The sequence below is a fragment of the Amblyomma mixtum genome, chromosome 10 (assembly GCF_055824585.1).
Source record: "Amblyomma mixtum isolate Tamu chromosome 10, ASM5582458v1, whole genome shotgun sequence".
Lineage (NCBI taxonomy): Eukaryota > Metazoa > Arthropoda > Arachnida > Ixodida > Ixodidae > Amblyomma > Amblyomma mixtum.
Window position 1 is genome coordinate 157654577 of NC_143021.1, and position 14432 is coordinate 157669008.

Consider the following 14432-nt stretch of genomic DNA (forward strand, 5'->3'; position numbering starts at 1 on the left):
GATATACCTAAAGAGTAGAAGAGCAAATTCCTTACGCTTCCGCTTCCCAAAAACATGCACACGGAGCATCATCATGCTAGACGAGTGGCGAGGAGCAAGAAGATGAACAAGTGCTATTCAACAAAAGAAGGAGCCTTCTTCGTGGACGCTGCGGGTCCTGTACAAGGAATATCAACAATCTCAGTGGTGCACCAAAGGCAAGTCGTGGACGGGCTTTCAGTTCGTAACGGGGATACACAGGCTATGGAGGAAGTAGCGATAGCCCTAGCTGCAACGCACTCCGAATCTAAATACATAGTTACAGATTCCCAGGCGGCTTATAGAAACTATATGCGTGGCAGAATCACGCCGCTAGCCTGCAAAATTCTTAGTCAATGTAGGATTTCAGCTGAACGGAAGGAATTAATATGGGTACCAGGTCACCAGGGAGTTGAAGGAAACGAGCGCGCACACGCTTCGGCCCGAGCTTTTCTTCCCCGGCATCCTTCTACGTCCTCCCTTCCTGATTCTGGCTCCCCCTCTCCGCTAACGACATATTCAGAAATATTGCAACATTTGCGCCTTGAAAGGCAGACACTCCCGAGGCCCGCTAAGGGTCTCAGTAAATCAGAGGAATGTCACCTTCGCAGGCTACAAACTATGTCTTTCAATAACCCAGCTACGCTTCACGCCATTGAGCCCGAGTCCTTTTCGGTACAGTGCAAATTTTGTGGCCAGAAGGCAAAATTGTACCACATGGTATGGGCTTGTCAGAAAAATGACAGCATTGAGATCATAAATCAGCCAACGCGGGAGGGCTGGGAGGCGGCCCTGTACAGCTCGGACCTCGACAAGCCCTCGTCGCCAGAGCACGGGCAGCGGCTTTCACCAACGGCGTCCCGGACTAGGGACCCGATCAGCCTTCCCTTCAACTAAGGCTTTAATAAACGTTTTCATCAGCATCTTGCGAAGGAAGGAGTACCGAGGAAAATTTAGAGGAGACGCCGTCACGTGACATTTTGTGAAGCCGGAAACAAGCTCGGCGCCATCTTACTCCGGCGGGCTCTTCTGTTTACATTTCGCCGCCGCGCCGTTGCGCGCGCGTTTCAAATCAAACGAAGGAGCGTGCTACCGCATGGGAACAGACCCCTGCGCGAGTGGCGCTTGGCTGCTTGCCAGTTTAGGGTGAACTATGCTGGTGTTCGTCAGCGGAAAAGTCAATAAAGCAGAAATACCCGTATGAGACAGGCGACTACTTCCAGTTACTGCTTCGTACTGCGTCGTATTCCTGCTGTCTCCAACTGTTCGGCCCTGGTCACAATTAGTAGCAGCCGGGAAAAATGCTTATCTCAACTCCTGCAAGCGCGGGAAGTGACCTTCGCTTTCAATTACTGCGGTGACCCATCTTGACATGCAGTACCCGTCGCCACTTTTGGCTACGTTTTCTTTTTTTCTGACGGCGGAGATTATAAGCTTCCCTGGCAGTGGCGTAGCCAGATATTTTGTTTGGGGTGGGCTCGTGTTGCAGCGCGGCCTCCTCATAGAATTTGCGGAGGGATCAAACGCAAAAAATAATAACTGCATTGCCATTGAGAATGCCATTGTGCATTAGATAAAGCTCACTGTCTAGAACAGTGAAATATGTATTCTTTAAAATAAAAGAATGTATATTTGTATACCTTAAAAATCATGTTAACTGATACCAATGCTTCCATGTTTTTGCGTATTTACTAAGTAAACAAAATATCACGCGAAGTCTACAACTACATCAGTCCGAAACCAGCAAAGCAGTGCATGCCACTGATATGAAAAACGTAAAGGCCGAGAAATGAGCTAGTAGCTAAGACAGATATTTTAATAAATCTTTGTCACTCAAGTGTGCACGTGTCTGCTTTCGATTCAGCAGTGAACAATGCTGCCATGCATGACCACACTCCACCTTAGAGTTCAACCTGCCTTTTATTGCAGCTCTTGTCGCTGAATGTAGCAATCTGCCTCCATTGCGTATGTTTTGGAAGCTGGCAGTGACAACAGTGCCTTCTTTTGCAGCAGTGAGGATTAGAAAAACTCTGCAGTATTTTTTTGTTGGTGTTGAATGCCATACTTATCTTCATTGCATGTTTTCGTGCGACTGGCCATGCAAGGAATGCTTTCTCATAGAGCAGTGAGGATGGGCAAATATACTAATAAGTTTGAGTTCTTGACCCTGAACACAAAATGTAGTATCATAACGTGTTGTAATGGTGGCCGTGCCAACAATGAGTTTTGATTCACAACTCCAAAAGCCATTCATAGAGGCGACAGAAACGGAGAGGGCCAAAGTGCATATAGTAGACGGCAGGGGAGGATTTATGGATGGAGGGTGGGGGCGTCGCTTCCCTCCAAAAGACTGAAATGTTACATAGGACAACCATTCTGAACATCTTTTTCTCAATTAAAAAAGTTCAGAAAATATACGTTTAAAATGTGACTGCCCCCTCCGTAAATCCACCTTTTGTAGCATGGCAACATCGCATATGTTTCACGTCTGCAGATCTAGTATTGTGCATAATATATGTGACCGTAGCTTTTCAGACTTCTAGAAGTTTAGGAGTCCCCAGTGGCTGCAGTATAAGTTTCATGGTGTTGTGCCTCATTTAAATGCTGTGTTTCATATTTAATGTGCACAGCTGCAGCTGTATGCTCCGCTTTTCTCTACTTGGTGACATACTAGCTTGTAATGTCACTGCATAGTAGCACACTTTACTTGTGATCGACAATACAGGCAATGAAAGTCGATCTGTTGTACGTAATGAATGCATCAAATTATTTTTCTTCAACATAACCACAGGTCCTTTTGCTGGGCTAGTTGGTGTGACGTTATGTTCAGGAAAGTAAAAACAGCATAAATTTTACACAAACCACACATAAAGATGGACAGGACGGACGCTGTCCGTCTATCTGTGTGGTTTGTGTAACATTTAGCGCTGTTTTTACTTTCCTGAACACAAAGACCACCACAGGCATCGATGAAATTCAGCGCACATGCGGATCCTCATTTCACCACGTACTTTTTACGACAAATAACACTATCACAGGACATGGGCACAATGAACACATGTGAGAAAAGGCCTCCAAATTCAGTTAGAGCTTCGCCTTTTTCGCACTTCTTGACCATGACATCAGCTAGAAAAGCAATTGCAAACCTGCTACAGGAAACCGGTCTAAGCATAGCGCGTGACCAAAAGCACAGAATTGGCCACGATATTGATACATGCATTCGAAGAGACAGAAGCAGTGCATGCACTAGAAGAGAAAGAAGTTAGTTGGCTCTCGCTCGCGCTCTCGGACCACTGAGGGACCGCCGCAGTTTTTCGTGCTCCGGTGTTCGATTTCGCGTTGCACGCTACAATATGAACGAATACACTTGAGCCCGGCACGTCCCAGAGGCAAATAGCTCGAGTAAATTTTCACAGGTTCTTTATCTTCCTCGCACCAGGGGTGCCCCGCCAGAGACGGTTTATCTAACTTGAAGATTGAAGCTTGATCTCTGCACCTGGGATGCCACGTCAGAGACGCTCTCGTGATGAGTTGAGACGCAGGGGTAAGGCGAACACTTCAAATTTTATGTACAGTATTTACAATAGATACAAGTTAAGACACTAGAGACATTAAGCAGCAAAAAGGACAAACCAAACAACAAAAAGGTGGATCTGGCTAAACACTAGGGGAGGCCCCTACTCGGCGTTGCCGAAGATGCGTAGCATGTCACCTTAGCGCAGAACCCCGCTTACGGCTTCGGGGCCCAGTTTTAAAGCCCTAAAGGCCCGGCCCACATTCCGTAGCTTCCAATCATGTTGCGCTCTTAACATGATTGGTCCATCCAGGGCATGGCCAGCCCTCCAGCTTCCGTAAGGTAGAGCACTCTCTCTACCACAAAATAAAAACAAACACAAATAGACATTCGTGCCAGCACGTGTGCGAATCAGTACCGCGGGTGGGGGAACACCCGTATACCTGCCGGCGCGTTCGCGAGCGGCCGCGTTCCAAGAAAGGAGACGCTTCGCTGTGAGCACCCCCAGCCGCGTTCCGATGACCCCCGCGAACGCTACCGAACCCTTACACGCCCTTCCCAAGATTCTACAAAGGGCTCAAATGCCACTTTTAGAATTCTAACAAAGGGATCGGTACGGGTCACAAAACCACCCTGTGGGTGACATACCGCAGCTACACAAACACTGGCACGAACAAAACCAAAAACAACAAAATGCACACGGGCACCAACACAACATCACGCAAAATGCACACTTAAATACACACACTGGCATGCCTGCCGTGCGCCGTAACACAGCGTCCAAGTTGGTGCGTTGCACCCAGTTCGCCTGCATGCACGCCGTCGTCCTGCTCGCGAATGAGCACACAGACACAGACACTCGCGACTGGAGCGTTCACAGCACTCGCACAATGCCCACGTGAGCCTCTTTAGTCGCACCGAACGTCCCTGTGTACATTCGAGCCACCACGTGTTGTCAGTAACACAATTAACGCCTAAACGGTAACTCACTCATTAGGCTGGCGCCACAACGGGGCGTGAACTGAAAAGACGGTGCCCTCCAGGATCAAAAACGTCCTGTTCATCGATAGGTGAAAATCTCTGACCATGCGACGCACTTGAGAGCACTCTCTCTCCGGCGCACCAGTACGACACGCGTGGTGCGTAAATAGCATAGCCCCTGGCCCGTTCAAATATAGCAGTACAGTCAGTCTCGCTACACTTGATATGCCGACCTCTAGCACGGAACATACTGTTCCTCGCGTCGACTTTCAGCGTGGAAGCCATGCACCTGCCTCCAGCTACTCTGCTTCGCTTGGGGCCATTTGCACCTTTACTGCACGAGCAAACTTTGAAACCGCTGCTCCGTGCCTGATCGGCGCTTGCCGGCTTCGTGGCATAGTCTGAGGCTGCATGAGCTCTCTCGCAGTCGCTTGATCCGAATTTGTTTTGTGGCAACTCGCCACGCATCTCCTTGTCCTCCAAGGACCTGGTGGGACACACGTCGAGTGCGTTCAACAAATGCGTGGCGCTCGGTCCCGTCGGCCCATCAGGCCAACCTTCGTTCTTTGCCTCGGATGGAACGCTCCTGCCACTATCAACGCTATGGGGCACTTCATACCCTATGCCCGACACAGTGTGCGGTTGCGGCGACGCCAGACTTCCTCCTTTCACTCGCTCGCCGATCTGACGTCTGTCCTCACCGACCGTTTCCTGCGGCACGAAATGCTCTTTTTCACAGCTTGCTTGGGACTGCGTTTTCGGAATTGTCAGAGTGACTTCCAACAATCCTGAACTCGCGTCCGCGTCCCTGGTCTCATTAGGGGTTGAGCTAACTTGTGCAGCTGGATCGTCGGAGTGCGCGTTCACCGCCTCGACTACCGCGACGCTGCGTTCCGTCACGATACTTTCAACTGCGATTCTAGCTTCGCAGAAATCTGGCTCACTTTGTACTTTTGCCCGGCTGTTTTCTTGACCTGTGCTTGACAAGCATAACGCTTTACCTTCCAGCACAGGTGGCCTCTCCTCTCGCGACTCGGAGTAGTTGTCCCTCACTAGTTCACTAGCTCTCTTAGACTCCTTGAGCTCAGCGAGCTCCAGCGCTAGCTGCTGGCGCTTTGCTTCTAATTCCTCCAAGACGCACTTAACATCCTGAGGTTTCTCCTCGCACAGCGGCGCCCTTCCTCCATTCACTTTCGCAAGTTCAGCCTGAAAGTACGCTAAGCGCGCCTTCGCTAATTCCACTTGGTACCTCACATCAAGTGAGGGCAGGCTTGGATAGCTCTCCATACCGCCTTCCGTACCCCTCAGATGTCCTATCGGCTCGAACACAGGGACGTGAACAATGCGACCAAGGAAACTCACGGTTTCGATGCGTCGATCCGCATTGCCAGCTCCTTGGCGTCGGGGTCCACCGCCACTTTCCCCGGACACTGCGATGAGCTGTCGCACGCCGCTGGTCCGCCGCCGGTGATCGTCGAGTTCCCGACGCGCTGCTTCCTTGACCGGACGCAGTCTCGCGTCGCTGGACTACTGCCGTGGTCCTTGCGTCCTTGCCGCCGTGTCTCCGCAGGTCCGTTCACGAACGCTGACCTGTCGCCTTGTCGTCACCTTTCTCCCTGCCTTGTCTTCTTCCTGCGCCGTCTTCCGATGGCCGCAGGATCCTGTCGACTGCGCCAGTAAATTTTCACAGGTTCTTTATCTTCCTCGCACCAGGGGTGCACCGCCAGAGACGGTTTATCTAACTTGAAGATTGAAGCTTGATCTCTGCACCTGGGATGCCACGTCAGAGACGCTCTCGTGATGAGTTGAGACGCAGGGGTAAGGCGAACACTTCAAATTTTATGTACAGTATTTACAATAGATACAAGTTAAGGCACTAGAGACATTAAGCAGCAAAAAGGACAAACCAAACAACAAAAAGGTGGATCTGGCTAAACACTAGGGGAGGCCCCTACTCGGCGTGGCCGAAGATGCGTAGCATCTCACCTTAGCGCAGAACCCCGCTTACGGCTTCGGGGCACAGTTTTAAAGCCCTAAAGGCCCGGCCCACATTCCGTAGCTTCCAATCATGTTGCGCTCTTAACATGATTGGTCCATCCAGGGCATGGCCAGCCCTCCAGCTTCCGTAAGGTAGAGCACTCTCTCTACCACAAAATAAAAACAAACACAAATAGACATTCGTGCCAGCACGTGTGCGAATCAGTACCGCGGGTGGGGGAACACCCGTCCCACGAAACACAAAAAGTGCTTGTAGAAATCTATAAGTCATCTACACCAAGTCGTTTTGATGTCTTATAGAAGCATAGCCAAGATTTTATATAGCCGTCCAAAGTGTTGAAGACCTCCTGTAGCCTAGGCTAATGCAACGCTATCTGTCGGCTACAAGAGGTTTTTGATGACATCTTGTAGACTTCTAGCTGATACCTTGTTTAGCTGTAAAGAGGTGTTTTAGCTCTTCTGTAGCTGTGGTATCCGGTGCTAGTAGTTGGCTAATAGAGGTCTTACCTAGCTGTATATCAATGTATTTTAGGTGTTTTGTAATGGGGCTAATGTAATGCTGTTCAATGAAAGGCACTTCACGAAGAGCCCGTCCTTGACGCCTCACAAGCAATAAGAACTGAAGAAAGTACGAACATCTTACATGCTTGGGAGACAAAATGTGCATTGAGGGTGTGCGAAAACTTGCTTTGCTGTCTCTTGCCCCTCTTGTCTGACATTTGGCTTGTTGTCTGCAGACTAAAAGTATATTTTCTTCAGCAGAAGTCTAGGTACCAGGTAATTAATTCATAGAAGTACAGTAGTTTCTTTTGAAAGAAAATTTTGCATATCAAGAGTGCAAAAGAAACTGCTGCATCATTTCATGTATTGACTGCCTGGTAGCTAGACTTCTGCTAAATGCAAACACTCCTTTAATCTGTAGACAACTGGCCAAATGCGAGGCAAGAAGGATAAGAGAGCACAGCAACAAGTTTTCTCATACACCATCAATACACATTTTTTCTCCCAAGCGTGCAAGAGACCTGTACGTTCTCAAACTGAGCTCTTATTGCTCGTGAGACATCAAGATGAGCTCTTCGTAAAGCACCTTTAACTTTGGCTGCTGCGTAAATATAAGTAAATTGTGCAAATCTGAGTCTTGCAATGCTTACTACAAGATGAAAGCTTTGGGCAGGCAAACTGTGCTAATTAAATTCATTCATAGTAGAACTACAAGTAAAATTCAGACTAAAGAAAAAAAAAGCCAATGTAGTTGGTTCTTAATGCAGGATCTGTTCTGAGCGCAAAAAAAAGAGCAAGAAATGGCTTCAATCCAAGAATAAAACATTTTATTGCCTCAGTAATACATACCTGCTTCGTAGGATTAAAAAAAGTGACGTTGAATCAAAACACATGACAAATACCTCAAGAAAACAAAAAGTGCCACATGGCAGGAACAGTTGACAGCTGTCTGCCATATACATAGTAGGCACCAGGCCGTCTCCCATGATGACTCCAACACAGATGTTTGCAGGCGCACTCCACAGCGGGCATAAAAAAGCCATGGTTACTGGGTGAACAGAAAAATTAATGTCAATTTTCAGCACTCAATATTTTTTTCTCACTTAAGTGCACGTAAGCAGACGAAAAATACACAAGACAGCCAGCAACTAATAACTGTATATCATTCACAAGGGTAGAAACTTGGGCGAGTCGGTAACGGTGATCCATGGTATGAGAGGTAGCACAAAATGGGACAAGGGACAGAGAAAGACGCACACAACACAGGCGCTAACTTCCGACTGACAGTGCCCACGCGATCAAGAGGAACGTGAACCGTGAGGGCAAACAGGCGCATGCGCCTGGAAAAAATGAAAATCAGGTGAACGAGGAACTACGGACACGTACGACTCAGCTATTGTTTAAGAAGGGCAGTTCTTTGTTGGACAGGGAGACAGATTGCTTGCTGACACATTTATCTTCCAAAGCAGCGATACGCGCTGCTTCAATAATTTCACGTGTTCACTGATTCCGGTGTCTGGCCACGATCGAGCACTTTTCCAAAGATGGCACACAACCCCACTCCTTACAGTGCAAAACCAGATTACTGCCAGTAAAAGTTTTCAAGTTGTTTTTGTGTTCACGAAGATTCTCATTCAAGCAACGACCAGATTGACCAACATACCGCTTGCCACAAGAGAGTGGGGTGTCAAACAATGCCTTCAGTACATTTCACGAATTTTTTCCTGTGATTAATGGTGCACTGCAGCTTTTGTGGATGTTTATCGGTGGGCAAAGTTTATTTGGATAGCGCACCTATTTTTTTAGGGGCTGAAAAACATTCGCTTTGTCCCAATTTTCTTGCGATTGTGGGACAGGCAATGAATGTAGGGAATGATGGCAATCCTGCCTTTCTTTCTTTCTGAAGGCACAGACGGCAGTTGATCTTCTTGGCGCTTCTTCTTCAGTGCACCTTCAGCGACAGAAAAACAGATATCAGCTGGGTAGCCTGCTTCACTGAACCTTGCGAGTTGTTCGTGAAAGCTCTGGCTGATGAGGTGGGGGCATGACTTTTCCAGTTCATCTTTCAAACATAAAGTAATAATGCCTCATTTTACGTGTTTCGAATGTTCAGAAGTGTAAGGGTGTGCAGGCTGAAGGTAGGTTATTTCAGTCGTTACTGAAATAACCTATATTCAGCCTGCACTCCCCTACACTGCTGCACATTCTAAACTCGTAAAACGTCATTATTTTGTTTCAAAAATGCCCTGCAAATGTCATGCCCCCACCTCATCAGCCAGAGCTGTCACGAACAACTCTCAAGGTTCAGTGAAGCAGGCTACCCAGCTGATATCTGTGTTTTTGTCTTTGAAGACATACTGTAGAAGCACCAGGAAGATCAACTACCGTCTGTACCTTCAGAAAGAAAGAAAGGCAGAATTGTCGTCATTCCCTACATTCATTGCCAGACCCAAAATCTCAAGAAAATTCGGACAGGGCGAATGTTTTTCAGCCCCTAAAAAAATAGGTGCGCTATCCAAAAAAACTTTGCCCGCCGATAAACGTCCCCAAAAGCTGCAGTGCACCATTAATCACAGGAAAAAATTCGTGAAATGGACTGAAGGCATTGTTTATGACATCCCACTCTCTTGTGGCAAGCGGTATGTTGGTCAATCTGGCCGTTGCTTGAATGAGAGGCTTCGTGAACACAAAATTAACTTTAAAACTTTTGATGGCAGTAATCTGGTTTTGCACTGTAAGAAGTGTGGTTGTGTGCAATTTTTGGATAAGTGCTCAATCGTGGCGAGACACTGGGATCAGTTAACACGTGAAATTCTCTCTGTCCCTTGTCCCGTTTTGCACTACTTCTCATACCATGGAACACTGTATACTGTGTTCCATTTATGATTCTTATGCGTGCTGCTTTAAGTAGAGTGAAAGAATAAAATAACGAAAATTTTGCTTTACTTTTTGAAACTTGGATGAGATCAGTCGAAATGCCCTCGCTTTATAAACCGCAGTTATTTCTGAAAGGCTTACATATTTGACTTCTCTTAGCTGAGCCATCATAATGACACTGCTATTTTCCCTTCAGTATTCCAGTTATTACTGTCTAAAAAACTCGAACAAATGTAAAGTTAAGTTTCCAGTATTCATAATCTGCTGGCATGCATACCTGTGCTCATGCAGGAATTCATTCAGACAGGTCCACATAGGCACAGTTTTCATTCTGGCCCCGGGAGGCAATTACCGCCTTCTCTCTTTTCCATTCCTTCCTTGAAATTAACTAAAGCACTTGCTCATTTGGCAAACTGTAGCAGGTCTAACAAAACCAAAAAGGTCAGGTCAAGCAAACAAGAGAATTCGTGAAATAGATTTTTGCTAACTGCCGGCACCTATACAAGAAAGCATGAAGTGAAGGGAGAAAACACTGTCAGCTGTGAAAAGTGCTTACCGAAACTTCAGAAGTTGAGCAGGCCAGGAGGTTCTCTGGAAACCACTGTTGAACAACTTCTACCTAAAAAGAAATGTACAGGGTGAATTCATCGACAACACCAGCTGTGCACACCGCAATGACAAAACCAGGTCAGGTCAAGCAAAGAACAGAATTCTTGAAATAAATTTTTGCTAACTGCCGGCACCTATACAAGAAAGCATGAAGTGAACGGGGAAAACACTGTCAGCTGTGAAAAGTGCTTACCGAAACTAGAAGTTGAGCACGCCAGGAGGTTCTCCGGAAACCACTGTTGAACAACTTCTACCTAAAAAGAAATGTACAGGGTGAATTCATCGACAGCGCCAGCTGTGCACACTGCAATGGCTTACGAAAAAATTCAAGGAGGCCTGCTTGAAAAGGGGTTACTTCCTTACATTGTCAAACAGCCAGCACACACATACAGAGCAGTACCACCGAGTAGGTTTCCTCAGTGTCGTAGCTATCATAGTGAAACAAACGCTTGACAGGTCCAACAAGTATATGCAGTAATGCATCTGGATTTTCACGGTTCCCTCAACTCCATTATTTTTTCTCTAAGTTCACAACCAACTGGAGACCTAAGGCAAAACACAACAATTCCATAATCTTTAGCAACAAGACATATACAAGTGCAAACAGCAAATGAAATAGCTCAGGGCAGCCCTGCTCAAATAAACAGAAATCAGGTAATCATAGTTAACTGACAAAGTATTATTCCATATTTTCATGAAAACCTGGAACAAAACAAGCCATCGACAATATATTATGCATGCAGTCACTGGATTTCATGAGACCAATACAATTTCCGCCACATGATTACTTGTAAATTGAGGGATTTAATGCCCAGAAGCGATATATGGGCAACGAGGGTCGCCGTAGTGGAGGGCTCCAGATTAAGTTGGACGAATAGGGGTTCTCTAACGTGCGCTTACTTAAGACAGCACACAGGCGTCTTTGTATTTTGACTTTAACGACGCGCGGCCGCCGCGGTCGGCGTCAGATAGCTTGCGAACGGCAAACGAACGCACAGCCACACAGCCACCACGACGGGTTTCATGATCACTTCATGATAATGGGCACTGCACATTCTATTCCGCCATTATAATGATAACCAACGCCTTCTTAATCCGAGTGCCACTGGTAGTCATCAAATTGAGTTGAATACGAACATTCGTAAGGACAGAACAGAGTGGTTTGCAACAATAAAATTCCTACCGGGATGCAACCGAGCACACTTCAATGTGTACAAAAAAATTTGTGCCTTTCCTACCCGTGTTTAAACAAAGCGTGGTCGCTTTGAAGCTATGTCACAAATGATGACACTTGATTTTTCTATGGTTCCAATTTATGGACGACTTTCGTAAGAAAGCAGCTCATAGAGGATGATGCAAGAGCAACACAGCGGTACCCACTGAACGAGAACTCAAACGCTTGGAAACGCCCTGTTTTCGAACATCGAATGTTACACTTTGGTATGAAAACACTGGCTGAGAGAGCTTTCCGATTTTCAAATCAAAGGAGGGACGCAAAACTCTACGAACGTTGGGACGCTCAGCCGACGGTTGAATGAGGCGCATTGGCAAGCCGCAGTAAGGGTGACGCTTTCAACACGCGAGAGAAATGGAAGGTGACTTACTTTTGCTGAAAACGAGGTGCACCTTTCTGCGCAGTCCTGGTAGTAAAAGAAATGGCGGGAAAACTGCAAACAGCAGTGTGAAGCGCCCACAAGCACGAGACAAAGGAGCCAGAAAAACGTTGCGAGCGTCCACTTCGCGCGCGTAGCAAGGAACCGCTAGCGACCGCAACGCCAAATGGCCAGACGAAGTACTACATTCCAAAAATACAAAAGAAACAAAGCAACAACATAAAAATAATCACAAATTGCATATCATACTTTTATGTGACGCTAAGCATTTACAACTTGCAAAAAGGTTTATTTTTGCTTGAAACAGTTAAATTTACGTAGACTGTAGACTGTATCGCGACCGAGCGGAGCGACACCAAGCAGCAAGCTGAGGCGTTCAGGACGGGAAGCATGACGGGAAGGCAGGCAAAGGCGCGCGTCGCTCTCGAGACCGGCCGTGGCGAGGGAAGAATGCGTGCGAGCAGCGAGTACCCCGAGCACTGAGCAGACTGCTCCAACATGGCGAAGACAGCATGGAAGAAAACGGCGATAGCGGCGATGGCGCGACGGCAACATTCCTTGCTCGTGGCCAGCCGAGGCCGAACGAAGAGGCGTTCGCAACAGGAAACAAATTTCATGATTCGCGTAACTTTAGTGCAGCTTTACAAGTGGTGGGCTAGTTGTACTCGATGTGGACCGTGATAAACGTGATTTCGGACTGCATATGACAAAATGCGCTGTCAGAGTTTGAGCACAAAGCGCGGACTTTGCACCGGTGCGCCTGCTCTTAAAAAGGTGCAAATATCGGTGCAGGGCACAGAAATCTAACAGTTTTTGTGCCACACTTGCATGTTTCATTCATGGTTTGGAATAAAACGTGAAGCTTAAAAACGCTTGCCATGATCTGTATCATGTTTAATCAATGGTGGCAGCTTTTCGCCAATCCCCTGAACGTATTGGCCCGTGTACGTAACAAAGTCCTAAGTTAGACGTTTCAGAAAGCGCGGACGTCTTAAACGGGCGTCTTAAAGAAGTTTCCAAAAGACATCTTGCCGTCGACGTATATGAGACGTTTCATTCTAGCGCAAGACATGTGAAGCCATTCCGAGCTCTTTCAGGACGTTTCTAAGACGTTCTGTGTTTCGTGGGGTATACCTGCCGGCGCGTTCGCGAGCGGCCGCGTTCCAAGAAAGGAGACGCTTCGCTGTGAGCACCCCCAGCCGCGTTCCGATGACCCCCGCGAACGCTACCGAACCCTTACAGCTCGCTAGACGCTTCAAACGTTACACGCTTCAAACTGGCATGTAACAAAGTTTCTGTATACTAAGAACAATGCGAGCGCAGCTGTTTCCTTTACAATATCTCTCTCTGCCCATGTCATGGCCCCCGCCGCTCAAACAAGCGCAATCGTCGAAAAACGAAAATGACAGTTATACCGACGTCAGTGACAATCGCTGGAGCGTTGCAAGAACACGCATAGGCAGCAACGAGGTTTCACTGCCGATGTAAACGGGAGTGCGAATGGCACACACACACTGCACATAAAGGACGCGAAACGTCCGCACAATGCGCCGACGACCGCTCTAGCGCACGCCGTATTGAATCACTGTTGAACGGACAGCGCGAATGCAGCGGCGGTCTCCCGACGGCTCCGAGCAGTGACGCAGTAGACGAAATACCCGTGCACACGTTGAAATCAAAGCACGCAACAACGAGAGTTCTGCAGCGAATTCCACCTGAGATATGAGTGAACGGCGCCAAAGTCAGCCTGTGAGCACGATCAAAAAGAAACTCGAGCAGTTGAGGAAAGCACGCCTACTCCGCACCTCAAATGCTACGCCGCGGCCGTCTGCTATCGCCCGGTTTGTAAACAGCAACTACAACGCCGTTGCTAAGCTGCCGGAGTAAGATGGCCTCCCAATTGAGAAAAAACCACGTGATTTCCTCCACACTTTTCTCCCAGGGTGCTGTGTGGAAAGGGCCTCACCTCTTTTTTTCCTTCCTCCACGTTCCTCCATGATCACGCTTGATCTCGCTTAGTATTGCCAGAGTTTCAAGTGTTACTGTGTAGCCGTCCTACCCAAGAAGAAGCTAGGTTTCTATTTGGCTAAAACCGTTTACGTGCACAGCAGGCTATGTTATTTATGCCGTGTGTCTCGCGCTGTAGAATTTGCAGCCATTTCAGTCTACTTCAGCCGTGAGTTCAAGTATCAGTGTGTTTTTAAGTCAAGCCTAGATCTTATATGTGACCTGGCCTTCAACCCGCGTACTCGCAGCACGAACGTTTTAAAACCACTGCCTAGCACCGGCGATGGCGACTGCTCTCCAATCGTTCAACGATG

At 47.5% G+C, this 14432-nt stretch overlaps 1 long non-coding RNA gene across 1 annotated transcript; it reads right to left on the reverse strand.

Moving 5' to 3' along the window:
* Positions 1-7882: 7882 nt before the first annotated feature.
* On the reverse strand, positions 7883-12332 carry LOC149327464 (uncharacterized). Its single transcript, XR_016286320.1, has 4 exons — positions 12103-12332; positions 10692-10752; positions 10446-10508; positions 7883-8060 (listed from the first exon to the last, which is right to left on the reverse strand). It is a non-coding gene; the product is annotated as an uncharacterized LOC149327464 (long non-coding RNA).
* Positions 12333-14432: the final 2100 nt, after the last annotated feature.